Genomic DNA, 16,277 nt, shown 5'->3' on the forward strand with positions numbered 1-16,277 from the left:
GTGTGTAGACGCCTGTATCTAATCCTTCGGCATGTGGAACCGTGTGCAGACGCACGTATCAAATCCTTCAGTGTGTGGAACTGTGTGCAGAAGTGCGTATTTAATCCTCTGGTGTGTGGGACTGTGTGCAGACCCGTGTATCTAATCCTCTGGCGTGTGATACTGTGTGCTGATCTGTGTATCTAATCCTCTAATGCGTATATCTCAGATTGGATATCAGTGTTGTATTGTGCATGTGGAGTGACCGTGTGTATTGCAGTTGGAATATGAGTGAAAGACTTGCAGGTTTGTATTGGCTAAGGGGGGGGGGCACTGTGTTTGGAATGCTGTATCTCAGCAACGGTACATCTGAGCGAGTTGGAGTCTCGTCTTAAACCTTCCCGGATATCTGAAGTATCTCTGTACCAAATTTGGTGAAGATCGGTCCATTCGTTTGGTTCGCATTAGAGAACAGACGGACAGACAGACAAGAATTCATTTTCATAATATAGAGAGATTTACTGTAGCTTACTTGTATAGCACCTTCATATTCCGCAGCACTTTACAGACATTGTCAGTCACTGTCCCATGTAGGGCTCACAATCTACATTCCCTATCAGTATGTCTTAGGAGTGTGAGAGGAAACCCAGGCAAACACGGGGAGAACATACAAACTCCTTGTAGATGTTGTTTTTGGGCAGGATTCAAACCCAAGACTCCAGCGTCCACTGGAAAGTACCACATACTGAGACTGTCTATAAGTATGAGGCTTTTTGTTGATATGGGAGATTGACTCCCTGTCTTGCACATATTCCTTGACCCATACAATAATATCCCGTATGGACGGTTCTTCGGGAGAAAGGCCACGGCACTGACAACAATGGTTGCAATCATATCAGTCAGGAAGAGAGATATCACACTCTGTACAAGCTAGATGTTTGCACTGGGAGGAACTCTTCCTTCTGGATCAATCACCTCCAGATTTTTTTTGTCAAGTGCTTGGGATCCAAGGCAATCTCTCCGGCCCGAGCAATGGCTAAAGAAGGAAACAAAATGCCACCTTGGAATAATAAAATATAAAGGTTATTCTGCAATTTATAAAGGCTATTCTACTCATACCTTTCTACCTCTTGTGCTCCCCACCCTTTCTGTGAAAAACTGTTTACTTTCATATCCAAATTATACTCATGGAGCACAGGGGGCAGTCCCCTTGTGCTCCGAGTACACCCGCATCATCGCTGCTCACTGTCCCATGTTGCATGTTTACTCCCCCTACATCTTCTCCTCTGCGTAGCATCCGATGCTGTTCCGTTCAGGATTGAAATCCCGCGCACAGACGGCACTGTGACTTCAGGTTCTCTGTGCCCCCTGTGCTCACTGAGCATAATTTGCATAAGAAAGTAAACATTCTTTCACAAAAATGGCGGGGAGCACAAGAGGAAGAAAGGTATGAGTAGAATAGCATTTATAAAGGCTATTCCAACATGGCATTATTTAAAAACATGATTTTCAACTGATAGAATCCCTTTAAGCAAGATCATCGTACTGTGAAGTGATTTGTGGTTGATTCCGAGCACAGATGGGTTTGTGCAGATAAAGGCATAATGAAGAAGGTTTCTAGCAGACAAATTCAACAGACTAAGAGAGCAGCTGCTAAAATACAATTGCAAAGCAGCAAAGAGATATTTGAACCTGCTGGTACCTCTGGAGTCCTAGTTGTGTATAAACCTCCTCTTCAGCCACCCCTAAATAGTGTTCACAAGCAAAAACATTTGCAACGGGCCCCGAAACATGAAGAACAGTCTTGTTTACTGATGATTGCCATGCAACCCTGGATGGCCCAAATAGATGATTGGTGGATGGTCACCCTGTCCTAACAAGGTTGTGACCTCAGCAAGGAGATGGTGGAGTCTTATTTTGGGGAGAGAGCTCGTAGGCCCCTTTAGATTCTCTGAATGTGTCAAAATGAGCTCTGCAAAGTATATAGAGTTTCTGACCACTTTCATCCACGGCACAATAAGAAGAACCATTCTCTATTGGGAACATTTGGAGTATCCTCAAGCAAAAGATTTATGAGGGTGGGGGGGGGGGGGTAGGTCACATCAAAACAGCAGCTCTGGGAGGTGATTCTGACATCCTGAAAAGAAAAATCAAACAGAAACTATCCAAAAACTCACAAGTTCAATGGATACAAGAATTGTGAAGGTGATATCAAAGAAGGGTCCTATGTTATCATGTAACTTGGCCTGTTAAACACAGCTTCTGATTTCAGTAAATGTGTCCTCTTAATGCTGCAAATTTAACAAATAACACATTGTCAGTTTTTTACAACCTATAAAAATTTTTGAAAATCTGATGTGCTGAATAATTTAAGAAAAGAGGATTTAGATTTTTTAGTCATGCAGCCCAATAGAGGGCGCTCCCTTTAACATCATGCCTGACCTTCCCAGAGGCCTTTGCTGCAATGATGTGGGATTTTTACCAAGTACAGTCTCACCCCAGGACAGCTGTTTTGATCTAATTGGATCTTTTCAAAGCGGCACAGAGAAGACTGACTTGGCAGAGGTGAGAGGCTTCTAAACAGGGTTTCTTTGAGAGCTGAAACAAGGAAGCACAGATCCTTTAAGGAATCCTCCTGAAATATAAGATGAGGATACATAGCAGAGAGGAAATGTTTCCTTTAAAGGGATTCCACCATTTAAACTCTTTTTTTTTTTCTAGTTAACACGTCGGAATAGCCTTAAGAAAGGCTATTCGTCTCCTACCTTTATAAGTCGTCTCCGGGCCGCCGTTCGGTGAAAAATCTGTTTTTTGTCGGTATGCAAATGAGTTCTCTCGCAGTACTGGGGGCGGGCTCCAGCACTCAAACAGCACTGGGGGTGTGCCCAATGCAGCGAGAGAACTCTCTGCATCGATGCTTCCATCTTCTTCAGCAACCGCCTCTTCCATCTTCTTCTTCCGGCTGGGGTCAGACTTGTGTGCCTGCGCAGTCAGTTCTACCTTTGGGACGCAGGCAAAAGCCGAGTGCACATGCCGGCCAGCGGCCATTTTTTGGAGGCCGCTTACACGCGCATGCGCAGTACGCTCCTGTAGTTCTATGGAGAACAGATTTATCTGAGGGCTCATCAGAATCAGCGATGACATGTCCAGTGATGTCACCAATCCTATAATCTATAGTAAGTGAGAATCTGCCAGGAGCCCAAACATTGTTATATCAACTGCACATCAGTGTGTACAGTGTCTGAGTGCTGTGCCTGGTTAAAGGACCTCTGATGATGTGACATGTAGGGGAAGAGTCACACAGTCACATGACCAGATCCTGCTGCTATAAGATTATCTGCTCAGTAGATCCTAGCAGGTTAAAGGAAATTTGATGATGTCACAGTCATGTGATCAGTCATATGTGTGACAGGAGTCAGGCTGTGCAACTGGAAAGGAGCCTAGAAGTTCTGTGGTTCAGGTAATAAAGACGTGTACACAAAGAAATAGACTGTATACTATATACACGAGGGTAGTGTGAAAAGTTTCTGACCTCCACATATAGATGGCAACACTCGTCATCCAAAGTTGGGGAATGTGTTCGTGCATGCGTTGGAAAGTACTCATAAAAATATCAGCCATTTTGCACCAGTGGTTTTTCTTTGACAGTCGTTGTACTGAGTCGATGCGAGTGATTTTTTTGAAAATGGATAAAATCGAATATTGAGCTGTCATTAGATATTTGTCTTTGAAAGGCAATACACCTGCGCAAATTAAAGATGAGTTGGACGCTGTGTACGGGGACTCTGCACCATAATGTACCACCGTCAAATTTTGGGCAGCTGAATTTAAACGTGGCCGTACCAGCTTGGTTGACGTTGAACGTTCAGGACGGCCAAAAACTGCAACCACAAACGAAAACATTGCTCAAGTTCACCAAATCGTGCTAGAGAACCTCTGCTATCTCTCCAACCTTCATACGACGGCTCTCTAGCACCATTTGGTGAACTTGAGCAATGTTTTCGTTTGTGGTTGCAGTTTTTGGCCGTCCTGAACGTTCATCGTCAACCAAGCTGGTACGGCCACGTTTAAATTCAGCTGCCCAAAATTTTACGGTGGTACATGATGGTGCAGAGTCCCCGTATACAGCGTGCAACTCGTCTTTAATTTGCGAAGGTGTATTGCCTTTCAAAGACAAATATCTAATGACAGCTCAATATTCGATTTTATCCATTTTCACAAAATCACTCGCATCGACTCAGTGCAACGACTGTCAAAGAAAATCCGCTGGGGGCAGCACGGTGGCTCAGTGGTTAGCACTGCAGCCTTTCGGTGCTGGAGTCCTGGGTTCGAAATCTGCCTGGAACAACATCTGCAAGGAGTTTGTATGTTCTCCCTGTGTTTGCGTGGATTTCCTCCCATTTTCAAAGACATACAGGATAGGGAAAAAAAAAAATGCACATTATGATCCCTATATATCTCTCTATGGGGCTCACAATCTACATTTATTTATTTTTTTTAAAAGAAAAACCGCTGGTACAAAATGTCTAAAATTTTTGTGAGTACATTCCAACGCATGCGCGGACATATTCCCCAACTTTGGTTGACGAGTTGCCATCAGAAACTTTTCAGACTACCCTCGTATATGTGTACTGCACTATACTGTATACCAGGAGTCGGCAACCCCCGGTACGCATGCCAAGAATGGCAGACAAGGCTTATTTCCCTGGCACGGGCAGCCCAAATCCTCGGTGAAACTGCTATTATTGTACTGTGAGGTCTCTTCAGAATAATAAGCCGAGCACCAGGGGAGATGATGAAACATAAGAAATAATGTTACTTACCTTCCCTGCGCTCCGAAGCCGCTCCGTTCTCTTCAGCGCTTCTGCCCGATGTAAGAGACCACTGATAAGGCAGCAGGGGTTACATCGGCGTCATTTCACATATCGTATAACCTCTGAGACCCAATCAGCAGTCACTTACTATAGGCAGAAGCCCCAAAGAGAATGAAGCAGCTCCGGAGTGCAGAGAAGGTAAGTAACATTATTTCTTATGTTTCATCATCTCCCCGGGGGCTCCACTTATTATACTCAGGGGTCTGAAGAGAAGCCACAGTATAATAATAGCTAGAGAATGTCCAAAATTGGAATATTAAGCAATAAAGCTTGTTTGATTTGACATGGCGGCTGGTGAGGAGCAGATCCCCACTCTTTCTCCACCAGGGTTATCCGCACCTTGTGTGGCGCCCCCTATAGTCACCCAGACCTCCCGGCCTAACCCTGTACTAGTCTGGACTTCCATCCGATGACACTTAGACTGCGCTCACTATAGATATAGGGGAGCCCTGAGGGGGGGCTATAGCCATGTCCCGGCACCCAGTGCTGTTACCTGTGAGGTAATTCCTCCTCCTCCCCCTCAGGGGCCGGATAGAACAGCGGCATTTACCACACAACAAGCGGCAGCCATATGTTCTACCAGAGAGAGGCTGAGGGGAAGTTTCCTATCATTAATACTGTCCCGTCAGGCAGCCAATAGGGAGAGGCCACAACCCACCAGCTGTTACTAGGGAACTGCCTGCCACACGGCAAAGCCTACTGAGCTAAAGGACCTTTGATGATGTCACAGTCATGTGATCAGCCACATGTGTGGGAGGAGTCAGGCTCCAGGCTGTGCTGGGGAGAAGTTTCATCTGACTCTTAGTGGAGAGATTGTCCGAGACTGAGAAGGTAAGAGAGACGTGTATACTGTATTATACTATATATATATACACAGCACTGTACCGTATACAGCGTATATACACAGCACTGTACCGTATACAGCATATATACACAGCACTGTACCGTATACAGCATATATACACAGCACTGTACCGTATACAGCGTATATACACAGCACTGTACCGTATACAGCGTATATACACAGCACTGTACCGTATACAGCGTATATACACAGCACTGTACCGTATACAGCATATATACACAGCACTGTACCGTATACAGCGTATATACACAGCACTGTACTGTATACAGCGTATACACACAGCACTGTACTGTATACAGCATATATACACAGCACTGTACTGTATACAGCATATATACACAGCACTGTACTGTATACAGCATATACACACAGCACTGTACTGTATACAGCATATACACACAGCACTGTACTGTATACAGCATATATACACAGCACTGTACTGTATACAGCATATATACACACACTATACTGTATTGTAACAAAAGAAAATTCAGACTGCACATCCCAATGTGAATAGGTGCTTACCCTTATACTATATATATACAGTACAGACCATCTTCTCATTCAAAGAGTTTTCTGTATTTCCATGACTATGACAATTGTAGATTCACACTGAAGGCATCAAACACGTGTGGGATTATAGACTTAACAAAAAAGTGTGACACAACTGAAAATCTGTCTTATATTCTCGGTTCTTCACAGTAGCCGCCTTTTGCTGTGATTCCTGCTTTGCACACTCTTGGCATTCTCTTGATGAGCTCCATGAGGTAGTCACTGGAAATGGTTCTCACTTCACAGGTGTGCCCTGTCAGGTTTAATAACTGTGATTTCTTGCCTTATAAATGGGGTTGGGACCATCAGTTGTGTTGTGCAGAAGTCAGGTGGATACACAGCTGATAGTCCTACTGAATAGACTGTTACAATTTGTATTATGATGATGAGCTTCAAGAGGTAGTCACCGGGAATGGTTTTCCAACAGTCTTGATGGAGTTCCCAGAGATGCTTAGCACTTGTTGTCCCTTTTGCCTTCACTCTGCGGTCCAGCTCACCCCAAACCATCTAGATTAGGTTCAGGTCTGGTGACTGTGGAGGCCAGGTCATCTGGTGTAGCACCCCATCACTCTCCTTCTTGGTCCAATAGCCCTTACACAGCCTGGAGGTGTTTGGGGTCATTGTCCTGTTGAAAAATAAATGATGGATCAACTAAATGCAAACCGGATGGAATAGCATGCCGCTGCAAGATGCTGTGGTAGCCATGCTGGTTCAGTATAAATCCCCAACAGTGTCACCAACTTGGCCCCCCCACACCATCACACCTCCTCCTCCATGCTTCACGGTGGGAACCAGGCATGTAGCGTCCATCCGTTCACCTTTTCTGCATCGCACAAAGACACGGTGGTTGGAACCAAAGATCTCAAATTTGGAGTCATCAGACCAAAGCCCAGATTTCCACTGGTCTAATGTCCATTCCTTGTGTTCTTTAGCCTGGACAAGTCTCTTCTGCTTGTTGCCTGTCCTTAGCAGTGGTTTTCTAGCAGCTATTTTACCATGAAGGCCGGCGGCTGCACAAAGTCTCCTCTTACCAGTTGTTGTAGAGATGTGTCTGCTGCTAGACCTCTGTGTGGCATTGACCTGCTCTCTAATCTAGAGTCCTGAAAGAGATAGCAGAGGAAATAACAGAACCCCTTGCTATAATCTTTGGTAAGTCATGGGAAACAGGAGTGGTCCCTTTAGATTGGAAAAGGGCAAATGTTGTCCCCATCTACAAAAAGGGGAAAAGGGACGATCCAGGAAATTACAGGACGGTAAGTCTGACCTCAATAGCAGGAAAAATCTTTGAGCAAATTGTCAAGGAACATTTACTTCGGTACCTGGATGGGAAGGCATTAATTAACCAGAGCCAGCACGGCTTTATGACCAATAAATCTTGTCAGACTAACCTGATTTCCTTCTACAACAAAATCACTGAATGGTTGGACCAAGGGAATGCCGTGGACATAGTATATCTTGACTTCAGTAAGGCATTTGATAAAGTATCACATAACCTTCTTATTGAAAAAATGATTAAGTATGGCTTTGACAAAAAATCAGTTAGGTGGATTCACAACTGGCTTAATGATCGGGCACAACGAGTAATACTAAATGGCTACACATCGAACTGGAAGAAAGTCAAAAGCGGGGTGCCGCAGGGCTCTGTTCTGGGCCCAGTACTTTTTAATATCTTTATAAATGATCTGGACGATGGAATTATTGGGGAACTCATAAAATTTGCAGATGATACGAAGATAGGAGGAATAGCCAACACTAGAGAGGAGAGAGAGTGTATTCAAAAGGACTTAGACACACTGGAACAATGGGCTGAGGCCAACAAAATGGTATTTAACAGGGACAAATGCAAAGTTCTACATATGGGTAACAGAAATGTAAAAAACATATATAGTATGGGAGGAATAGAACTAAGTGATAGCATAGGGGAAAAGGACTTGGGCATAATAGTAGATCACAAATTCAACATGAGCCAACAGTGCGGTGCTGCTGCAAAAAAGGCTAATAAAATTCTGGGATGTATTAAGACAAGCATTGAATCTAGATCAAGAGAGGTCATTATTCCGCTGTACTCTTCCCTGGTCAGACCACACCTGGAATACTGTGTACAGTTCTGGGCGCCTCAATTCAAGAAAGACATCGATATATTGGAGCAAGTCCAGAGAAGAGCAACCAAAATGGTGGAAGGTCTGCAAACCATGTCCTATGAGGAGCGGCTAAAAGAACTGGGATTGTTTAGTTTGCAGAAGAGAAGGCTGAGGGGAGATTTAATAGCAGTCTACAAATATCTGAAAGGTAGTCACAGTGCAGAGGGATCTCCCCTATTCTCATTAGCACAAGGAAGTACAAGAAGCAATGGGATGAAACTAAAGGGAAAGAGATACAGATTAGACATTAGGAAAAACTTTCTGACAGTGAGGGTAGTGAGAGAGTGGAATAGGCTGCCACGGGAGGTGGTGGGCGCTCCATCAATGGAAATCTTCAAGCGGAATCTGGATAAACATATAGCTGGGATGATTTAGGAAAACCTGCACTCGCAGGGGGTTGGACCCGATGGCCCTTGAGGTCCCTTCCAACTCTACCATAAGAAAAAATAAAAAAAAATAATCTGAGCTGCTGTTATCCTGCGATTTCTGAGGCTGGTGACTTGGATGAACTTATCCTCCACAGCAGAGGTGACTCTTGGTCTTCCTTTCCTGGTTCTCATATCAACCAGTTTCTTTGTAGCACTTGATGGTTTTTGCAACTGCTCCTGGGGACACTTTCAAAGTTTTCCCAATTTTTCGGACTGACCGACCTTCATTTCTTAAAGTAATGATGGCCACTCGTTTTTCTTTACTTAGCTGCTTTTTTCTTGCCATAATACAAATTCTAACAGTCTATTCAGTAGGACTATCAGCTGTGTATCCACCTGACTTCTGCACAACACAACTGATGGTCCCAACCTCATTTATAAGGCAAGAAATCCCACTTATTACACCTGACAGGGTACAGCTGTGAAGTGAAAACCATTTCCGGTGACTACCTCATGAAGCTCATCAAGAGAATGCCAAGAGTGTGCGAAGCAGTGATCAAAGCAAAAGGCGGCTACTGTGAAGAACCGAGAATATAAGACAGATTTTCAGTTGTGTCACACTTTTTTGTTAAGTATATAATCCCACATGTGTTACTTCATAGTTTTGATGCCTTCAGTGTAAATCTACAATTGTCATAGTCATGAAAATACAGAAAACTCTTTGAGTGAGAAGGTGTGTCCAAACTTTTGGTCTGTACTGTATATATACTCTGTATACACAGTACTGTACAGCACAGGTAGTCAGCTGTGTGTCCGTCCCGTGTCCTCAGACTATCGTAGTGCGTTACGTTACAGCCTCTGTATTATGAATACAATTCCCAGCCTGACCACAGGTGTCCGGACCTGGACTTACACCACTGTAGTATTCAGAGCCTCTCCTGTCTTTCTATGGCCGCCTGCAGGGCTGGATCCTCCAGTTCATCCAACACAGAACGCTCCTTCTCCTCAACAACCCACCAAGGATGGACAAGGATGGGAATGAGATCAGCAGAAGATTATTAGACTTCACCTTGGAGATCATCTACCTGCTGACCGGAGAGGTGACCTTATTAGATTTCTAGTGACATCTATATAGAAGAGACATAGGAGATGGCCCTTGTATTATGTCTGTTGTATCTTAGTATATTATACCTGTAGATTTTTATCTCTGGTAACGAAACATATATAAAGGTTTCCACCACGACCTCCCTTTCCCTTCTTCTTCCTTTTGTATTGTTTAGTCAAAATGTATTACTTTTTACTGAGGGAGAAATACTGGCTTCAGTTCCCTAACCGTCTCTCTATACGCAGGATTGCAAAATAGTGAAGAAAACATCGGGGGACTGTGTGATGTCCAACATCCATCTCCATGAGTCAGGAGGATGGAGCCGAACCCAGAACCCCATCACAGAGCCTCCACCTCACCCCCTGATACAGGAGGAGATCAATGGACAGAAGATCCTAGAAGTCACCAACAAGATGCTGGAGCTGCTGACTGGAGAGGTGACACTGCTGGGAATGCTGGGACATTATACAGTAACTGGAGGGGTCGGGGTGATGACTGTATCATTGTGTTGTCAGGTTCCTATAAGGTGTCAGGATGTCGCTGTCTATTTCTCCATGGAGGAGTGGGAGTATTTAGAAGGACACAAGGATCTGTACAAGGAGGTGATGATGGAGGACCACCAGCCCCTCACATCAGCAGGTAATAGACATGACTATATACACATGGACTTCCATTATTTGTATGTACAGAATGAATTCAGTCCCTGTCTGTGTTTCCTACAGGTAGATCCAGTAAGAGGACAACACCGGAGAGATGTCCCAGTCCTCTTCTTCCACAGGATGATCAGGTAGATGGAGATATTCCCTATGATGTGTAGACGGGCTGTGAAGTCCTTGTGGTCAGTCTTGTTGTATCCAGCAGTATTAGATGTTACAATATTTCTTTCACAGCTTCTGACTCCGGATAAAGACGTGAAGAATATTAATACTACAGATCCCTATGTGAGTGGTGATGAGGAGTGTGAGGAGGACATTCCTACCGGGGACCGCCCAGGTGAGGAGTCACCACTGAATATACCATAGAAGAGTCTCAGATTGTACTTATTCACTAGTGTGAAGTTTGTGTTGATTTTTAAGCTCTATGTTCTCTTAGCTGCCGGGTCTCACTGGCACAGATTTGGGGGCAGCAATCTGTTGCTGTGACAGCCAGGAGTCTATTGTATAAAAACATATCAGTGTAGAAAGGCCACACCACCCCGATCCCAGATTAATCATGGCTCCGCAGGAAGGCCCATGCAGTATATATTAACCAAATAGGTGCAAAATGCTCATAAAGCTAAAACACAACACCCCCTACAATCCATGATAGATCTCTATGGATTTAGAAATACACTGCAATGTATTAGCGTTGCTGTGTATTGTATTAGTGACCAGATTTCACAGGGTTCAAGACTCACAGGCCCCTTTACGATTCTCTTCTGAGCATTTTATAAGAAAAGAGTGGTGACTGGAACACAGCAACTTCATGATCTACTTATCCAAGTCCTGGGGTGATATTGTGATCTGTATGCAGCACTGCACTGCATTTATAGAAACGCTCATATCTGATAATTGGCCCTTCATGCTATAGAAGGTGTAAGAATATCAACAGCACATCACCATGTGATGTACAGGGAGGTACTGCAGATAATTTACAGATTATGACAGATAATTATGCAGATTATGGCAATTTAGTAGAGGAATGATCACTATAACGACTCCAGCATGTAGCTTACATCACACAAATGCAAACTACAACCATTGACACTTTTATCGTTGATTGTTGCTTGTCTTGCCTCAATACCCTTAGATGGTGCTTAACTGAATTTTGTTATGTCTTAAACTGCTATGTCGGGAAACTTATATAGAAATGTTATAAAATATCAATATAATTTTAAAGGTTATATTATATAATAATAATTAGTTTTACGTCTAATACCTACAGATTATAAAGCAGAGGATCATGGTATCACACAAGATCCATATGAAGAACATGTCATTACCCCAGATATACCCTCAGCCCTTCACAGCAAAGATCTGTCATCTGATCCTGTTATACACGTCCAATCTACTGATTCATCTCAGACTGTTAAAAAAAATAAAAGTCGCAAAAGGGGAAAGTATCAAAAAAGTCATAAAGGAAAGAAGCCATTCTCATGTTCAGAATGTGGGAAATGTTTTACTCAGAAATCAAGTCTTGTTACACATCAGAAAATTCATACAGGAGAGAAACCATTTTCATGTTCAGAATGTGGGAAATGTTATATTCAGAAATCACTTCTTACTGAACATCAGAAAATTCACACAGGAGAGAAGCCATATTCATGTTCAGAATGTGGGAAATGTTATACTCAGAAATCAAATCTTACTCAACATCAGAAAAGTCACACAGGAGAGAAGCCATATTCATGTTCGGAATGTGGGAAATGTTTTTCTAGGAAATCAATTCTTACTGAACATCAGAAAATTCACACAGGAGAGAAGCCATATTCATGTTCAGAATGTGGGAAATGTTATACTCAGAAATCACATCTTACTGAACATCAGAAAAGTCACACAGGAGAGAAGCCATATTCATGTTCAGAATGTGGTAAATGTTTTAGAGATAAATCAACTCTTGTTAGACATCAGACAATTCATACAGGAGAGAAACCGTTTACATGTTCAGAATGTGGGAAACGTTTTTCCTTGAAATCAAGTCTTGATCTGCACCATAAAGTTCACACAGGAGAGAATCCATATTCATGTTCAGAATGTGGGAAATGTTATACTCAGAAAACACATCTTAATGTACATCAGAAAAGTCACACAGGAGAGAAGCCATATTCATGTTCAGAATGTGGTAAATGTTTTAGAGATAAATCAACTCTTGTTAGACATCAGACAATTCATACAGGAGAGAAACCGTTTACATGTTCAGAATGTGGAAAACGTTTTTCCTTGAAATCAAGTCTTGATCTGCACCATAAAGTTCACACAGGAGAGAAGCCATATTCATGTTCAGAATGTGGGAAATGTTATGCTCAGAAAATACATCTTAATGTACATCAGAAAAGTCACACAGGAGAGAAGCCATATTCATGTTCAGAATGTGAGAAATGTTATAGAGATAAATCAACTCTTGTTAAACATCAGAAAATTCACACAGGAGAGAAGCCATATTCATGTTCAGAATGTGGGAAATGTTTTATGGAGAGATCAAAACTTTTAAGACATCAGAGAATCCACACAGAATAGAAGCCCTTTTCGTGGTCAGAATGTGAGAAATGTTTTAGAGGTAAATCAAAGATCAAGAACCATCAAAAACTCTGACTCGTCCTACAAAATAATGTTGAAAACAGACTCTTGGACTATTTTTTTTTTTTTTTTTTTTTAAATATCTGTTAGTGCTAGGTCTGTTGATAAATTCACCCATATGCCTTTAGCAGTGTTTTGAGTGATTTCTGTGTTTCTCTGAGAGCTCCTGGTATCTTCTGCATTTGTTTATAAGGTATAATTTCCTGCTGTGTACCTTCCATACAACCTCCCTCTTACTGCCCCCCTCCTCTCTCACTGTTATACCCCTCCTCCCTTTCTCCCTAGCTAAGCTATCCTGCCCACTACTAGCCCTTCCAACTAGCTAACTCAGATCCCCCCCCCGCACACACACACTATACTTACCTATATTCCTCTCTGGGAAACGGCTCCTCCTTTTCACTGTGCACAGGCTGAAGGCGCTTCTCTCCCACTCTCCTAGTGCGTGCACAGCCCTGAAGTACCTGTGACACCTGCGCAGTAGAGATGGAGTGCCTCCAGACTGAGCAAGCGCTTGCAGAGAGGAAGAGGAGAGGAGCTTTACCTGGATAGCAAGACATATAAGTATTGATAGGGTTGGGAGGGAGAGTACTGGTGACATTCCGTTTTGGAAGCACTGAAATGGACCAGAAAGTGTCCTTGGAGTGGTTATATGACTGCCCCAGGGATATGGGTAATTATAGATATTTTTTAATATAAGTAAATTAGAAGTTAGGTAGGGGAGGGGGTTTATTGGTTAATTCTTATTTTATCCCAGATAACCCCTTTAAGATTGTTGATATTTTTCCACAATTTTAGCTCTCAGGTGAAATTCTTATATTGCCCACACCTGTTACTTGCCACAGGTGAGTTTGAACAAGCATCACATGCTTGAAACAGTTATTTACCCACAATTTTGAAAAGGTGCCTAACAATTTTCTCCTGCCCATTTTTGCAGCTGTGTGTAAAATTATGTCCAATATGCATTTGCGTTTTTTGTGTTGTTTTAACCTTTTTGCTGCCAAGGGTCTCTGGAAATTTTGCACCTCCAGTAGCCAGAGCAATTTTCACAGTTTTGAGATGAACAAATCAAACCTAAATTGCAACATTAAAAAAGCATCCAACCCCCCCATACTTATATATTTTCTTAAAGTAGACACCTGCAGCATTGTCAGAATTCCACTTGGTACTATATACAAACAGGCACCTTCATGCAATTTTGATTTAAAGTGAATGTTTTATGAAAAAATGCAAATAAATATATATTAGTTGTTAAAAGCGGAAACCAAACAAAAATTAAATGCACCAAACCTCCTAAAAATAAGAGTTCAACATGTGCAGAGTTCATACATATCACTATGGCCTGAACCCGCATGCACGTGTCTTCACAAAATCACCAGAACTGGAAGGAACAAAAATCTGCTTTGAAGCTGGAAATGTTAAAAAAGTATCATCCTATAAAATGTAGGGATTACACACCATGAAAAGTAAGTGAACCCCTAAACCCTATATATTTTTTGAAAGTAGACAACCTGAAGATTACAAATATCTTAATGGGTCATCGATAGCCACATCCACCTTCATGCAACTTTGCGACCAACACAAATTTTTTTTTGAAAAAATACACTAAAACACATATTTGCACCTAAAACTCATGTTCAATCTCAGATTCATATACAAAATACATTTAAAATAATTGCTTATGGTGTATACAAAGTGTAAATATAATATATGTACCGCAAACATCAACTACAACAAGAGCTCGGACTCCCAAAAACACGAATACAGAAGACAAGCAGGATTTTGCTGTTGTTCACTGATATGTTAAAAAGCTATACTGCACCTACCAAACTCTGACTGTGATACCAAAATCTAACTTTTTTCAGAGTACACAGCATACCGTATATAAAAACACAATTTAATAGTTTATATATACAACCACCTTCATTCAACTTTGCCGCAAACAGAGATTGCTAGCAAAAATTGCGCAAAAATTCAAATTTGCCACTAAAGTGCGGCTCAAGCAATCCCTTTCTGCAAACATGATGTACTGTCCATAAAACTGCAATATGTGAGGAGTTCATACATACCACACATGTATATACACCACACTATATATACAGTACATACCACACATGTATATATTTACATTGGCGGGTGTTAAAGAATCGCCAAAATCGCAGAAATGCGCCATCACATTTTGCGCATGAAAATTAAATAGGATTTTACATAAAAATGTTATTTTCCATCCCCCTATAAAATTTTTTGCAATCTATACGTTCATCTCTAGTGATAATCGTTATTACTATTATTTTAGTGTGTAACGGACATCACTAGAGACGTATTTTACTGTAGAAAGCTCAGGTATAGACAGGACAGGGATTGGGTGAAATGTAAACTTTATTTGCGACTTTATGTATATGTTGTGTAAGTGTTTGGTGCGACTTTTTTTTTGGGCACTGCGACCTGGACAATGGTAAACGTCTGGGTCACAGCGCCAATAAACTTCCTGGTTATGTTCAGGAGGTATAACATAAGAATACCCCACTAGTAATACCCCACTCTGAAATTTCCCCAAGGTGGGACTATTAAAGGATTATCTTATCTTAAGGATTATCTTAGTAAAGCTCAGGGGGGAATTACATTATACCTGTATGTGACAATCAGAGACAAATGTATAGTATACGCTCTGACTGGCAGGAGAAGGGTTAATAGGGACAATAGAGTCCCTGCCACCCCCCTCCTGCTGTCACACAAGTTATGCAGAGAGTCAGATTGTTTCTCTGTCTCTCTCTCTCTCTTCTGAACTGCTCGTGTCCCTTTCCCTTTACTGTTAACCGGTTAAGGACCAGGCCCAAAAGTATGTTAAAGACCAGGCCTCTTTTTTCAAAACTGACATGTGTCACTTTATGTGGCAATAACTTTGGAACGCTTTAACTTACCAAAGTGATTTTAAGATTGTTTTTTCGTAACACATTGTACTTCATGTTAGTGGTAAATTTTGGTTGATATGTTTTGTGTTTAATTATGAAAAAATTGGAAATTTGGTGGAAATTTTGAAAAATATGCATTTTATAAAGTTTGAAATGATGTGCATTGCATACAGATAGTCAGACCGCCAAAATTATATCTTAAATCTCAT

At 42.0% G+C, this 16,277-nt stretch overlaps 1 pseudogene; it reads left to right on the forward strand.

Moving 5' to 3' along the window:
* The first annotated feature begins 3,395 nt into the window (after positions 1-3,395).
* Positions 3,396-13,174, forward strand: LOC142189543 (uncharacterized; annotated as a pseudogene).
* Positions 13,175-16,277: the final 3,103 nt, after the last annotated feature.

The sequence above is a fragment of the Leptodactylus fuscus genome, chromosome 1, assembly GCF_031893055.1.
Source record: "Leptodactylus fuscus isolate aLepFus1 chromosome 1, aLepFus1.hap2, whole genome shotgun sequence".
Classification (NCBI taxonomy): domain Eukaryota; kingdom Metazoa; phylum Chordata; class Amphibia; order Anura; family Leptodactylidae; genus Leptodactylus; species Leptodactylus fuscus.